At 38.6% G+C, this 15,056-nt stretch overlaps 1 long non-coding RNA gene across 1 annotated transcript in view; it reads right to left on the bottom strand.

Annotated features, from left to right (window-relative positions):
* LOC134163990 (uncharacterized) overlaps positions 1 to 14,812 on the bottom strand; it is a 131,538-nt gene extending 116,726 nt beyond the window's left edge. Inside the window, exon 1 of the long non-coding RNA XR_009964941.1 lies at positions 14,739 to 14,812. This is a non-coding gene — a long non-coding RNA (uncharacterized LOC134163990). The remainder of the gene's footprint in view (positions 1 to 14,738) is intronic.
* Positions 14,813 to 15,056: the final 244 nt, after the last annotated feature.

Raw genomic sequence — 15,056 nt, 5'->3', positions numbered from 1 at the left:
CAGCGCTGCCTCTGTACAATTCTAAACATCCATTGGACTGACTATGTGTCAAATGTTACTGTCCTTGAACAGGCAGAGGTCACCAGTATTGAGGCTATATTGCTGAAATTGCAGCTGTGCCGGGCAGGGCACGTCTCTAGAATGAGGGATCACTGACTCCCTAGGATTGTGTTTTATGGTGAACTGGCCACCAGCTGCCACAAGAGAAGTGCCCCAAAGAAGAGATATAAGGACTCCCTGAAACAATACCTCAGCCTTGGCCATATTGACTACCCTCAGTGGTCCACCTTGGCCTCCAATTAGGAGACTTGGAGACACACCATATATAACAACATTGTCTCCTTTGAGAACACACGCAGAACTAGTCTTGAGGTGAAAAGAGAACGTAGAAAGAATTACGCCCAGCCTGTACCACCCAAGGAGACCTTTTGCTGTGCTTTTTGCAACCGGATTTGCCTATCCCACATTGGCCTTTTTAGTCATCAGCGTGCTTGTACTAAGCACGGGTAAAGCCCTTCCCAAATCTTCATTCGCTAAGTCAAGCCATGATAATGAATTTCTAGAACTTTGTTTCATTGTTCGCTGCTCCTTATGTTTACATTCTGTGGAAATAATTTACTATTATGTTGTTATGACAGCTGCTTTCATTAGAGGACAGTCCTTTACTCCTTTCTTTGTCAGTTTAGCTTTCCAAAGACCTTTATGTGTCAGCTTCTCATGCTTTCTGAAAAGTGATTTCTTAAGTAGTTTTTTCAGAGATAATTTTTCTTAGAACTTCTTCACTTTGAAATAATAAACTGCGTCACTTTATAATCACTTCCCCTCAGATTATCATCTGCCATTCCTAAAGGAGGGATCCCCCTGTTGGCACTGGCATCATCTGCAGTACTATGGAGCTCATGAGGTGCATCATTACACTCTATGAGATTATCCAGTAGGGAAGAATAAAGTGCCTTGTATCATCTTGAAGTTGCAGAAGTAGTATTAACCTAAAGCACAATATATTTCTATGAGCAGTTCATATATCACATTCTCCTTTCCAAACTGTGAAACTTGGTATTCCTCAGGAGTTCACTCTGTTAAACATAATGGACAAGATGAAGCTCAATCTCCCCTCACCTGACTTGTATATTATATATATACCCTGACTTATACCTCAATACAACTTCATGAGTTTTCCTTTTCATCCTTCCCAGAGTTAATGACCAGCATGGATGAAAAAGAAATTTGAAAAATAAAAAGACTTTACAGCCACCGAATCACTAATTTTTACAGAAAGGTATGACTAGGAGCTCAGCCTCTTCTTGAGTTCCACAGAAAGGCTCACTAGTTTATCTGTAGGCAATCTGTAGGGAATGGCATACACTAGACATCAGAGAAAATCAGAAGTCATACCCAATGGCCATATTTCCACACCTGTGGTTTACTAGTTCTGTCATATCAAGAGCTACAATTTCCTCTTTTAGCAGGGAAGAGCCACCTTCTGAATGACAATTCTATGATCATAACTTCCCCAGCAGAAGATTTTCTTACTCCTTCCTCTACTCCCAGACACTCTTCCCCTGCATACCTCTCATTGCCTGTAGCAGCACTTCTGAGACACAGGCTGAGCAAAGCTGTGAAAATAACACATCCCACTCACTGCCCGCATTTTGCCCTAGGCCACAAGTTTCTTCATATCTCTTTTCTGCTTGTCAAGCTAATTCCAACTGGAGAGGTAACTATGCCCTTGATTAACCCTTCTTTAGGATAATTAGATGAAGCATGTGCATTGATGTGGGCACACAAATACCAAACAACAGTCTTTTTAAACATTGCTATATTGATGTTATTTGTTAGGGACAGAACTGTTGCTGACAGGCTACTGTCAAATCAGTTTCTCTGTACCTCGCTAAAAATCACAGTCTCTGTGACTGTAGATGTGCTTCCCTGGGGTGTAGACATGTTTCCCAACTTCTTTGCTTGCAAATGTGTATTCAATATTCATAACTCTAATGATTTTTGTCTTGCAGCTAAGTAATGTAAGGCAAAGTCATCTGCATTTGCAACTGTCTTCCTTTGGGTTGCAAAATGGATAGAATTCACCCTGTTCACAATGTACTTTCTTCTAGATGTGTATGCATGAGTTTCACTAAAACTATTAGACTTGAATAGGCTTCTAGTTTCAAACCTTCTGATTAATATCAGGTTAAAGATGGTTATTTGGCTTTGGAGACAAAGCTGAGGTGGACAACGGCTCACGTTGTGTTATCTTTAATCTTTCTTGTCAAGGGTAAGAGCCTGGGAAAAAGCAGATGCATTCAGCTGCCAATGAATGAAGAGCTACACAGTTCATGTCACCAGCAAAGGTACATCTTTGATCACAGTGCTATGTTTGAGGAAAGAAGAGGCTTTCCAACGGTGTTTGTACACTAACACACAGAGCCTGGGCAACAAAGAACTGCAAGTCCAGGCCAGTTGTGCAGCTACCACATGAGCAGAATCTGGTAGCCCTGATGTGACAGTACACAAACTGGGAAAGGTCATGGACAGGCGAAGAAAGAGAGGGACAAGCAGCAAACAAAAGGAGGAGGAGTCACATTCCTGTATCAAGGAGCTCCAGTAAGAAAGTAAGATGTTTCTGTTGTGAGCCTTCAAGACGAAGAAGGAACACAGGATCCCATGCTCCATTATAAGGAGGAGACCATGAAGCTTTCCACAAATAACTAGCAGAAGTCTCCTAATCACAGGCTCTCATCTTCATACACGATTCCATCAATACAACCATCTACTAAGAAAGCAACAGCATTTTAATGATGACATTCATGGCAATTTCACAACATAAATGCTAGAGGGACAAGCTGGGCAATACTCCAGATGTCCTGTTGCTCGAAACAGCAAAGAACTGGTGACAAACGCAGTGACAAGTGCAAAAAAGAGGATGAGAGGAATTTAAATGAAACTTGTGGCTACTTGGAGGGAATTACAAAGTTGATGGAGATGAACTTTTGCTAGTTGCAGCTGGTAAATCTCAGGAAAATAGGTAAAAACTATGATATAGGTGATTCAGACTGGATAGTAGAAACAATGTTTTCACCAGGAAGGTAGTGCATCACCAGAGAGATAATTAAATCCTCTGTCTTAGACATTGTCAAGACTTGAGTAGATAGAGCCATGGCTGATCTGATTGCTTTGGCAATAGTCCTGCTCCAGTTGTATGCTGGAGTAGAGACATCCACTGGTCCTTACTAACCAACATTTCTCTGATTCTATAATTTCACCTTGCAAAACTTCACAGATTTCTTCTGGAATTGTTATTTTAAAGTTTTTTTCCTTTGTCCTTCAGCACATTCTATTCAAAACAGGTCATTAAGCATACCTGATCATTCAATTTCTCAGTCAAAGGAATAAGAATTGGTTAATTAATTTCTGCTAAATTAATAACCTCATCATTGTTCGCTCAGTAAGAATACAAATTTTTTACCCTATTATTTTTTCTAGCTTTTTAAGATGATAGTATGTCCATCTTGACAAAGTGAATTACTAAGACATTTTCCATTGACCAAATCCAAACATTTTGCTACTGGGCTAAACCAAGTCTAGTTACGTTAATGATTATTGTGAAGAGTGTATTTCTTTTTGCTCTTCCATTATAGTAGACACTGTTTCTGCACAGCCATGAACAGTGCTTTTCCCCAGGAAACCCAGGGTATTTTTTATACTAGACAAAATCAGAAATGTATTTAGAGGATAAGACAGGATAAATATATGTGGATTATTATATTGTGCACTGTCTGGAGCCTTCTTCCTAGCTTTACTTTACATCAGGGACATAATGCTACAGAATAATCCTCATTAGTAATGTAAGCAAGTAGAAGAGATGCCTTATTTACAGTGAGCCAGCAGTACTGGCCTGAAAAGAATGTCATCTCATGGACACATTTTTTAAATATAATTATGTGTGTATGTAACCTCATGCTACTGCTGGAGGCCATGCACCTATCTTCTGAAGCAGAGACATTCATGAGGTTGAAGTGACAGCCCTTCAGGAAATTTGTCTCATGCTTAAGTCTGCCTAGGACGGACCATATAGAGGAAGTGTAAGTGCTGTATATTCTGCAATGGAAGTAGCAATTTGAGAAAGTCTCTGGTTTATCTGGTGGCCTAACTAACTGATGCTTCTGGTGCGGTATGCCCACTATGCAGGAAATTCTTATTGCATAAGACGTGTAAAATGAGCAACTGTTTATATGTTCTTTTGCAGAAAAAATAATGGTCTACATGAAATAGCAGCATGAACAAACTGTTAAAAATTAAGGAAACAGAGAAGGGCTAGGTTTTCTTGGAAGACAGGTACTGATTTAGATTCATCACTGAAGTGGGTCTCAAATTTACAAAATTTGTGCAAAAATCAGGAAAAGTGGATAAACCTCACCCTTTACATTACTTTCAGGAGACAAATACAGTCTTATTATAAAAATTCTAAAGTTATAAGTTTTAAAAGTTTCAAATTATAAAGTGCAAACTTCACCTGAAAAATATGAAAATAAAGAAGGGGCGCTGCAATTTGCATAAGTGTGGAAGCAGTTTTCAGTTAAAGTTTGTTGTTCTCCAGCATTACAAATATCTTCTGCATTACAACCTGGGATCAATATCTAGGCAGCAAAATTTTATTAATAACTTTCTTCCTCAATGTCCACTTTACAAGAAAAGGAACAGGACTGGGCGATGTGCAGAGTATCACTATCAAATTGTGAAGCTGCCGAAGTTATTCATATGAACAAGTTTATTACAGCATACTATGATTTTTCTTAAATATACTAATTAGTCTCCACTTTCCTGCCACCAAACATGCAGTTCCTATCGAAACTGATAGCAACCCCAGATGTTCAGGCTCTTTAAAACCCAGGTTGTCTTATCTTAGATATTTCTGTTTATCTCCACTATGGTAAGTAAGGGCTAGATCCTCAAAGATAGTCAGGCACCAACATGAAACTGATGGAACATTAGTGTCTAAATATTTTTGTAGATTTTATTCTAAAGGTAGGCCTGCATGTTTCAAGAATATCTGTGCTTCCAGCAGTTATTTGACTCCCCACTTTCAGCCTACCATCACTAATAGGCTATTCAAACATCCCTGGGAGACGGAAAAAGGACACAAAAAATCAGTCTTTGGAGGCTAGGAAAACCCAATGATTTAATACTAAATTATTAATAAGAGAACAGATTTCAGAATTTGCAAATTCCCTCAGGAAATTCTGGTACATTTATCTTAGCTTTAAGACTGAAATGGGTCTTGTCATTTATTAATGCTTGCTGTCATATTTAATTTGAACACATTTGAAAGAGCTTACCCCACCACCACCACTTACTGGCTTTGAAACAAGCAGATATGAGTATACCCAGTTTATGGTGGTAAATGAATTTCATCTGATTGCTGCTCCTACATAAGGGCCTCTCAGTTAGTGCATACAATGCTGTAGGGGCAGATGTGTCTCACTGTTGCATGAACATGTGCTGCATTGACTCATGTTAATAAGCAGGTAAAAGTTTGCCTCTTCCAACAAGTCTGTATTTCTGCGATAACCCCTCCTCTATCTTCTACTCCCCAGTGGTGCAGAGGAATGGGAGTCGGGGACTATGGTCCATTCATCACAAGTGCCTCTGCTGCTCTTTCCTTGTCAGGGGGAGGGCTGCAGTCTTCCCCTGCTCCAGTGTGGGGTCTCTCCCACAGGAGACAGTCCTCCATGGACTTCTCCCACATGAGCACTTCCACACACTCCAGTTCTTCACAGACTGCTCCAAGGTGGGGTCCCTTCTAACGGGGTACAGTCTGGGCTGTATGTGGAGATCTGCTCCACTGTGGACCTCCATGGCTGCAGGGGGCCAGCCTGCCTCACCATGGTCTACACCACATGCTGCAGGTGAATCTCTGTTCCAGTGCCTGGAGAACCTTCTCCTCTCCACCAACCCTGGCTCTGCAGAGCTGTTTCTCTCACATGTTCTCACTCCTCTCTTCCAGCTACTGCTCTGCAGCAGTTTTTCCCCTTCTTAAATATGTTAACCCAGAGGTACTACCAACATCGCTGATGGACTTGACCTTTGCCAGCATCGGGTCCATCTTGGAGCCAGCTGGCATTGGCTCTATGGGACACAGGGGATCTTCTCACAGAAGCCACCTCTGTAGCCCCCTACTGCCAAAACCTTGCCATGAAAACCCAATACATATACACCCTATGTCAATTGTGTCTGGGCCATATTATGCAAGTTCCTATTTGGGCAGATATTAATGGGAAATTTGCCTTCATGGACTGTGGAATTTTATTCTTTCATTTACAACCAGAAGTATCTGAATTTTTTAAGGTGATGACATTTCAGTTGGTCAGTGGAGGGCATTTCTACAGCCATTAGCCCTATATGTTTGCCAGTCAGATGGCTCAAATGGTCTCTCAGAATTAATTCAGTTTATACTATTTTGAGACACGTAATTTTTGAACAGCCAAGAACACCTAACTGACTACAGCTTTCTTAAAGATCTCGCACATTCCACACACTTTCTAATCTCTTAAACCAGGGTAACAAACACTATAGAGGAAATATTTTGTTAATGCAAAGGTGCAGTAACTTTCCTGTGCCTCCCCTATCGTCCCTTATAGGTGGATCTTTACATCAGGGCTTATACATTAATTTAGTTGGTTTTTAGCTCTGCTAACCTCACCGGCTCGTTTTTAGGGAAAAAATTCAGCAGCTACAGCTGCCACATTTTGGTATGTTTGGGTTTAAACATCCAACTAGACTACTATTTCCTGGAACCTCTCTTAAACGTCAGAACTTCTTAATTACTTGCATAGCAAAAAGTGCAATCACTCATTACTACAAAATGCTTTGTCATCTGCCAAGGAATTCCAAACTTTATGCAAGCTGGTGAAAATTTATGTGAAGACAGGAAATGATTAATAAAATATCACTGGGAATAATTAAAATATATTTCCAATATTCATCAAAAATATGTTTGATCATTCTTATATTTGGCAGGTTTATGAGTCATAACCTTCCCTATCCAGATGATGACCTTTAAGTAGTAATTTTTTCGATTGGTACAATCACAGACAAGAATTTCATATTTATTATACAAAGTTTCCACTGTTTGTACTTCTAAGCCAATGAGATAAATAGGATGACGTAACATAATTTTCCTTAATTGAGCAACCACTTAGCTGTGCATTACTTTTACAATATGAAAGTATTCAGTCGACAGTTAGGTCCTATTAGATACAACTGTTGTCACAAGAAACCTTATCTCAGTACTTGGTGTCATCACGTGCAATGTCAGAAAGTATCAGCCACAGGAAATACAGAAGCAGTATATATTATTGCTAACTCCAGTTGCATGACCCTGGGATTAAATGGTAACTTGTTATATTTTGTTCACCCTTAAGTATTTTTGCCCTCTCCTAAGACCACCAGGACTAGGTTATTACTGAGTGAAAGTTGAGATTCTCCCATATGCAGCACATTTTGATACGGCACTGCATGTAATAGCCTTAAAAAGGATCAGAAATGAGGCTAAGTACATTCTAGGACAAAATATTGAACTTAAATTGAAAGAAAATCCCCATACCAAAACCACATTCCTAGTTCCTAGGTCGTATCCTTATCAAGACAAAAGCATCAGTTTTCAGCTGACAATTTCTTGTGAAAACCAGAACCTGCTCAAAGCCCAGGATTTACTGAATAAAACCAATGATGGCAACGAAGAGAATTAAACTTTAGTCCAGTTTCTTTCATAACTACCAGTAGCACAAAAAAAATCCCCAAACCCTGATGCAAGCCTTCGAAGTCACTGCTTTGAGCTTAGCAGAGAGAGACAAGGCCCTATACTTTGGGAAGAAGCCTCCAGACCTCCCTTCCACAGGAGAAATACCAGGAAATGCAGATATCTTCAGGTCTGCTGGTGTTATCAGACTACTCAAGGACGCACATTCTGTCACTTTTGTCACGAAGTCCACATCTCCTCAATTCACTATGACACTCCCACTGCCCAGCATGCTCACCTTTCCTTCTTTCCTACAGAATTCCATCTGCCCTTTCCCCCGCTGCTTCTACTTTACTCCTATTCACTTTTCACCTTAAAGCACTCTGTTCCCAAGTTTGCTTTTGCTTACAGAAGATTTTAGAAAAATCCACATCAAGACTTGAGACACAGTTCCTTCCAGATCCATGGAATACCATTCCCCCATTAAGCAGACCAGGGATCTGCTGAAATACGGTCCCAATTCCCTCCCCACCAATGCACAGGATTTCATTTCCAAAGGAATCTCATGGAAGTACAGAGGGAAGAACCGGTGGACAAATGGAGCTGGCCTTGACATAAGGCTGGAAAATGAGATAGGTCTGCACTTGTCTGTCCAAGAACTAAAAAAGTATTTTCATAACTATACATTTAGACATTATTTAAAGAAACATTATGAGGGTGAACATCCGCAAGACAAACTCAATCTCCATACTGCCCTTAAAGCCCTACATGCTACATTCTACATACTTCTGCCTGGAGAAGGGAAAATAAGATTGTGATGCCTGCTCAGTTCTGTCTTCAACTGAGAACATTTTTCAGTTTTGAGGTTTCCAAAACTGTCCAAGTAAGTAAAAGTAAGACTGAAATCAAAGTGATCCACAGTGTTCAACAGCCAGTCCTCATCCTGCCTCCCAGCTTGCATTTGAAAGTCAAGAGTAGAAAAGACTCCATCTTGTCACATTTTTTAAGGTATTTTATATGCACCTAGAAATGGGAAGAAAAACAACATAAACAGGAAAAGTCCATGCTAAAAGAAAAGTTTACCATTTGAGATGCTAGCTAAGTTCTGCTGTGTTCTTAATTTTTCTTTTGGTTTGTCAACAAACGAAAATGAGCAAAGATGAATTATAAGTTTCTGGAAAGTATAAAAAATAGCAATTTTTACTATTTTCTAGTGATGCACACTTTGCAAATAATCTTGCTTTGCTTCAATTGCCACATTACTTACAGAATTTATGATAGAAAAGAGTACAAAACAACACATCACACATTATGTGATGCTTATTTCCAGTTACACTAAGAGATAATCACAACATTACCATGCGTGTCTCAGCATAATGAACTTTGGCTTGGACGAGAACACAATTTCAGTTAGACAAGGATGCACAAAATGATGAAAATAAATCATGTGAGCAGCTGACAGAAACTGCTGCCAACCTACCTCACATGTACATTGAAACAGATCTGTGATAAACTAACAGATACTAGAGTAAACAAAAGGAGATATATCTACTACCCACTATAAAAAGAGGCATTCAAGCCTAAAAGTGTAAAGCAAGTATGTACTTCTTAGAACCTCCCTCCCAAGAAAAATTTGGCATTAGGAATAAAATGGCATTCCTATATAGGGCTGGGTTTTAACAAGAGACCTTGAAACACATATGACAACCATTTACACAAATTTCATCTTATCACACCAGTAAAACCCAGGCTCAAAGGATGACATACACATATCAGGAAAACATTCATAACCTAGGAAGATAGATAGTTATATACTGACTTCTCACGCCAAGCAGAAGCACTTAAAAAGTTGCTTATTTTTTTACTTTCTGTCTTTTATGGCAAACTCTGATTTACATTGGCCTTCTGGAAACAAGTGCAGGGAATAAACTCTGGAGGAAACACCAAAACTTCTTTGCACCTAGATGTCCTGAAAAGTGGTCTAAGAACCTATGCTAAAACTCTTGATTGAAATGAAACGTTTTATGTTAATTCTGTTTTGTAGCTAAGTAAAAATACTGACAACTGAAGACAAGCACGAACAGTCTCCAGCAGAGACGCTACTGACTTCTCACTGTGAAAAATCTAAACTCTGCAGTTTTGTTAATTCTCACAGGCATATGAACGTGGAAACACACACAGACAGAGCTCTGTGAAAAAGCTGGAAGACAACAACAAAATTAAATCTGTCATCACAAACCATGCTAGTTCATTCCTAACCCATTCATGAGTAACAGAAGAAAAACAAACAAAACAAACCCTAGTTTGATTACACAACTATCATTTTAGCCAGAGCTCTATAATAAAGCAGCTTCAAAGGTCAGGCATACAAATTACGCTTTCAGAGAAGGATCCTATATAAAGATATTAGTTTTGAAAAGATTAATTCATCTCACAGATTGCTAGATCTCCATTAAATACATAACTCGTATGCTGGAAATAAACATAAGAGTTCAGCTTCCTTGGCATGACTACATTTGAATCTTTCTCAAGAATACAGGTTCCGTTTTAGAAACATTTTTAAGCTTTGTTTAACTCTGTGGTGACAGAACAAGAGAGTGTTCATGTTAAAGCAGTTAAATTTTCTGGCTTCCTTAGATCACAGACTGGCACATCTAAGCTGGAAGTCTGAGAACGATGAGTGTGAAACCTCGGGGGAAAAGCAAGGAGATGAGAAGCGATCCTCACATGAGTACCCACTGCTCAGAACTGAAAAAATCTGGACCACAGTTGAGGAAAACGCTAGTTGACTAGCTCAGTCCCATTTCACATTATGGCAGGTCTTCAGGGAATAAAAACCTGAGGGGTTATTCTGTCCGAGTTATGAACAGATCTCAAAGAGATGATACTAGGAGCAATTTGAGATGAGGACATTTTATGAAATAATTTACTATGGCCCAATTCAAATTTTTAATTCCGTCTAAAGTTATGGACTTCTTGGCCCTCCCTACTATACCTGTATGAATCCTGGTGTCCACAACGCCTGTTTGTTGTGTTAAGACTGTACATGAAACCTAACAATTTTGAGTTCTATTTCTAACCTAATGGATAAATTGTCTTAGACCTCTCAAGTAGTATCTTGAAAGGGGGTCATTTTTACAGAAAGGACTCTAATTTTTATTGCTTTATTGTGATTACTGAGGCTTGTAATAATTTTGCTTTATACTTCCATGGCAACACAGAAATAGCAGACAACAATTTGAGACAGTTTACAGCTAAATTTAGATATAAGTCCAAATGTGGATCTAAATTCGCATGTTCCTCAAAATGAAAGATTGTCCTGTTCTTGTGAAAAGGCTATTAGCTGGGTTTCACTATCCCCCTTAGGCATTCCTAACTTCCATGATGTCTAAGTGTTGAGACACAAAAGAAATATTTTCAAACTTTGTCCCACATGAATTTTCACTAAAGTAAAGGCTCTTACAATAACTTGTCACCAACGACCTTTCTGTCATCTTGGGAATTTTAAAGAAAAACAAAACTCCCAGGAAAGCCTGTGAAAGTAAAATAGATAGAAACAACAATTTATTGGAAATTCCCTTACATGATGCTATTTTAAAGACGGACAAGTCCTATATTTGGCATAGCAGAATCTTTACTGGAAAACTCTAGAAATGTATGAACAATCCCACCCACAACATTCCCACTCTTGTTTTGTGGAGGTGCTGCTGAAGAATAGAAGCATCACCACACAGAAATAAAACCCTGAACAATTTTATCATGTATAGCTGGGTAATATCTGCTACAAATTACAAGTTCTGGGTTTTCTTCTGTAAAGAGGGGACTGTAATATCTTACTTGAGAAGGGTGGTATGATTCACAATTAGATTCAAATTACAGAGTCAATCACACCATGAAGGAATAATGCTCTACTTTTAATAAGTATGAGTAGAAAAAAATCGCATTGGGATCACATCACTAAAAGACAATCTGGTGTTTATTAAATGTAACTGCTAGCCTTGCAATGTGTGAGGGATGCATGTGAATCACATCTGTGAAAGTTCTTCAGGTTGGATCCTTCTTCCTTGTCAACATTTTTGAACATGAATTTTATTGAATGCAGTCTACTCTGTTTGGAAGATTCTAAACAGAATGTTCCAGTTCAAGACAAAATCTTTACTGTCCCCTCTGCCAGGAAGAGAAATAGAGCTACTTCTGGGCAGAACTTCCTGAAGAGCACTGCAGGTATTATTCAGTGCTGCTTTGCCTCTGTCCTCATCAGCAAGCACCTGAAGGAGCTATTCCACCAGAGTATGAGAGACTCCAAACATTAATATTCTCATTCCTTCACCAAATCACTGCTTCAGTCTGATAACAGCTGTCTGTATCCCTGTTGAGTTTTACTTGAAGGTGTATGGAACAAAAGGGAGGAAGTGTTGATTTAACTAATTTTTTCCTGCATCATCTTTGAACAAACGTTCTGCATATTTAGAGGGTACTAGGATATAAAGAGTTTTCTGATTTTGTAATCTCAAGTAGAAAAGTGCTATTATTACAATGCTATAATTAGAATTATCACAGTTGTAGCCCTTTATCATTAACCAGGAAGCCATTTCTCTTATGATTTCTTTAAAGGACATTGTAGACCTTTTTCAGGAGGTTCCACACTCCAGGCAGTGCTTCTGTATAGTCAGAGCCATCTTGGCTTGCTCTCTCTTAAATCCAGCCTTTTCCTACTGTTAAGTGTTAGATATAATGAGGCAAAGGGAAGATCCTTTTTCACTGATCCTGTTCTTTTTTTTTTTTTTCTCACAGTTCTTCAATGAATTTTTCCAGAAAAAAAATACAACTTTCTTAGAAATGCCTGAGAGAATTGTAGAAATACATTCTTACCAGTGCTTTTATACTGTCACATAAAAACGGTGATTTGGTAAATCAGTAGTTATTCAAAACTAGGTTAATCAGAATTCTTTTCCCCCATAAAAACATTGCAATCAAAAAGCATTTTCAGCACTTCCTCTCTACCATTCTAGCATCTTCTTTCTTTAGTTTAAAATGTTATTGTTTCCTTTGAGCACAGCCAAATGTGGTCTGTAAAATGCACATAAAACCAGTTTCTTACATGGTAAAATATTCTGACATCAGTGGATAAAAGATTACTATGGACCTGCTATTACTTGAACTTACTGCCTGGCTGATTGCATCCTCCCTTGTTCATCCCAGGAACTTTCCTCACAAAAGTTTTAACTAACATTTAAAACACACTTAATGGCTTTGTTAACAGAAGTATTTCATCTGACAGGATTTAGCCTGATTGAGTTTACCTACTGGCTGATGCACTTAAACCTCCTGTTCTCTGTACAGTCTGTGAGCCTACAATACCTCATTGTTTGGCTCCTTATAGGTGATAATGAAATTGGCATTCAGTTCCAACTCCTGAATGGTTTCCATGAGACTTTTTCAAAGTTGTTTGCTACTCCTGGTATTATATAACCATCTTAGTTTCAGCATGCATAAAGGCATGTTTCTGACAAATACCTTATCTCCAGGATTGTATTAATAACTAAACATGAGTCACACTGGGCATCAAACATGTTTGTGTTTATACATGATATACATTTAGGACTTACTCTAAAAACCACAGTTAAATCTGTTAGCTAAATACATTGTCAACACATTACCCTGTATCTTGGGCAGCCCTTTATTTACTATGCAAGTGGCCCTGATACCCTTCTGTCCAAACACAAGTTAACATTACACTGGAAACTGAAGTGAGGATCACACACAAATTGTGTTGCCTCATAAAAACTAGCCTTTAAATTAAGATTTGAAAACTGCAAAGCACTGAGCTTCAGGACCACAGTTCAGTGAAATACTGAATCACATGCTTAACCTTAACAACACCAGTAGTTCCATAGGTTTTAGTGAAATTAAGTGGTTTAATGCCTACCTCTACCAGTAGCAGTGTTTAGCACCTTGCAAATTCAGTCACTAAAGGAAGCTTGTAAGCAAGTGATTGCTCACAGGGTCACTGATTCAGTGACCTTGAGTGCATATTTACTATAAGAATAACAAGTAACCACAACATAGGACTGTATGTGAGATGTTAGTAACAGACATTTTTTAAATGCAGCTTAGTCAGAACTGGAATATTCTGGTAAGGAAAATGAAAGGAATTTTGTCTCAGTAAACTAAAATAAAAAAAAAAAATGCTCTGTCAAACAACTTAAAATATAGATACATACTTAACTGAAAAATATAAGAGATAATCACAAATTTATGCTGCCCCTGTCAACGGATAGGAGCCGTGTGTGGTCACAAAGCATTAACTGCAACTATCACAATGTTCTGGACAACCACATTGATACTTTATTGTTTTCTTCATTATATTTATAATGCAAAGCAGATCCTATGAACATAGTCACCCATGCAAAAATATCTTTGCCAGATATTTCTACAAAATTACACTTTCAGCAACTTTTTTTTAATCTATTATGTTTGATACAGTATCTTACTAGGAAAAAGGGATATAATGAGGCTCCTCTAACCAAGAAATAAAAAAATTGTTCATGGTTTTAGGTATCATCAGGCCTTCTCAAAAGGACCTTATGCTTTCATAGTTTTTTGTAGTTTCTTCTTTTATATTAATAAGGAATTAGTAAATATGTCCCATGTATAAACTCATGGCCTTTGAGGCTTACGACAGGATTTTAGGACCAATAGCTTATTTCAGAAGAACCTCAGAAGGGACATTGCATGCACCTGAGATCTCCAGAAAACCAGGGGTTAGACAACCTGGCACCTAAATCCCATAGCTGAACTAAAGACATATTGAATGACAAGATTGCAGATGCATAGTCATGGTGGTGGCTGACAGCATTTCGTTAATTATTAGGGTGAGAAAGCATTCACATGGGTTGTGGAAGATTTTGGATCAAATCACTCATTTCTGAAGTCAGTGTCTCAACTCTGATTTCACATCTGAATTCAGTCTCAGACTCGTGCCTAGATCATGGGCTACTACCTTTCAGGCATCCTTTCAGCAATCACTCAGGCCAAGTCTCTTTCATCCGCCTCTGCTAAAACCCTTCTAATCTGTGAAGTAAAATAAGTAGATTTTAGCCAGGATGGGGAGCATAACTTGGGTCACTTCTCTTGCAGACAAGTCTCTAACTGGGCAGACAAGCCATTTCCTATACTCAATGAACATTTTAAATATCAAATAAAATCAATACCTTGAATAGCACACACTGGCATACGTGTGTGTGTGGTGTTTGCTGGGTATCAGGTCCCCATATGCTGCACGCCATGCCAAGAAAAGGGATGTCCCTGAGGGGCTGCA

This window comes from Pezoporus occidentalis, unplaced genomic scaffold, assembly GCF_034315485.1.
Source record: "Pezoporus occidentalis ecotype Australia unplaced genomic scaffold, CSIRO_AGI_Poc_V1 ctg21, whole genome shotgun sequence".
In the NCBI taxonomy this organism is placed as follows: Eukaryota; Metazoa; Chordata; class Aves; order Psittaciformes; family Psittacidae; genus Pezoporus; species Pezoporus occidentalis.
This window is presented reverse-complemented; position numbering and strand designations above follow the sequence as displayed.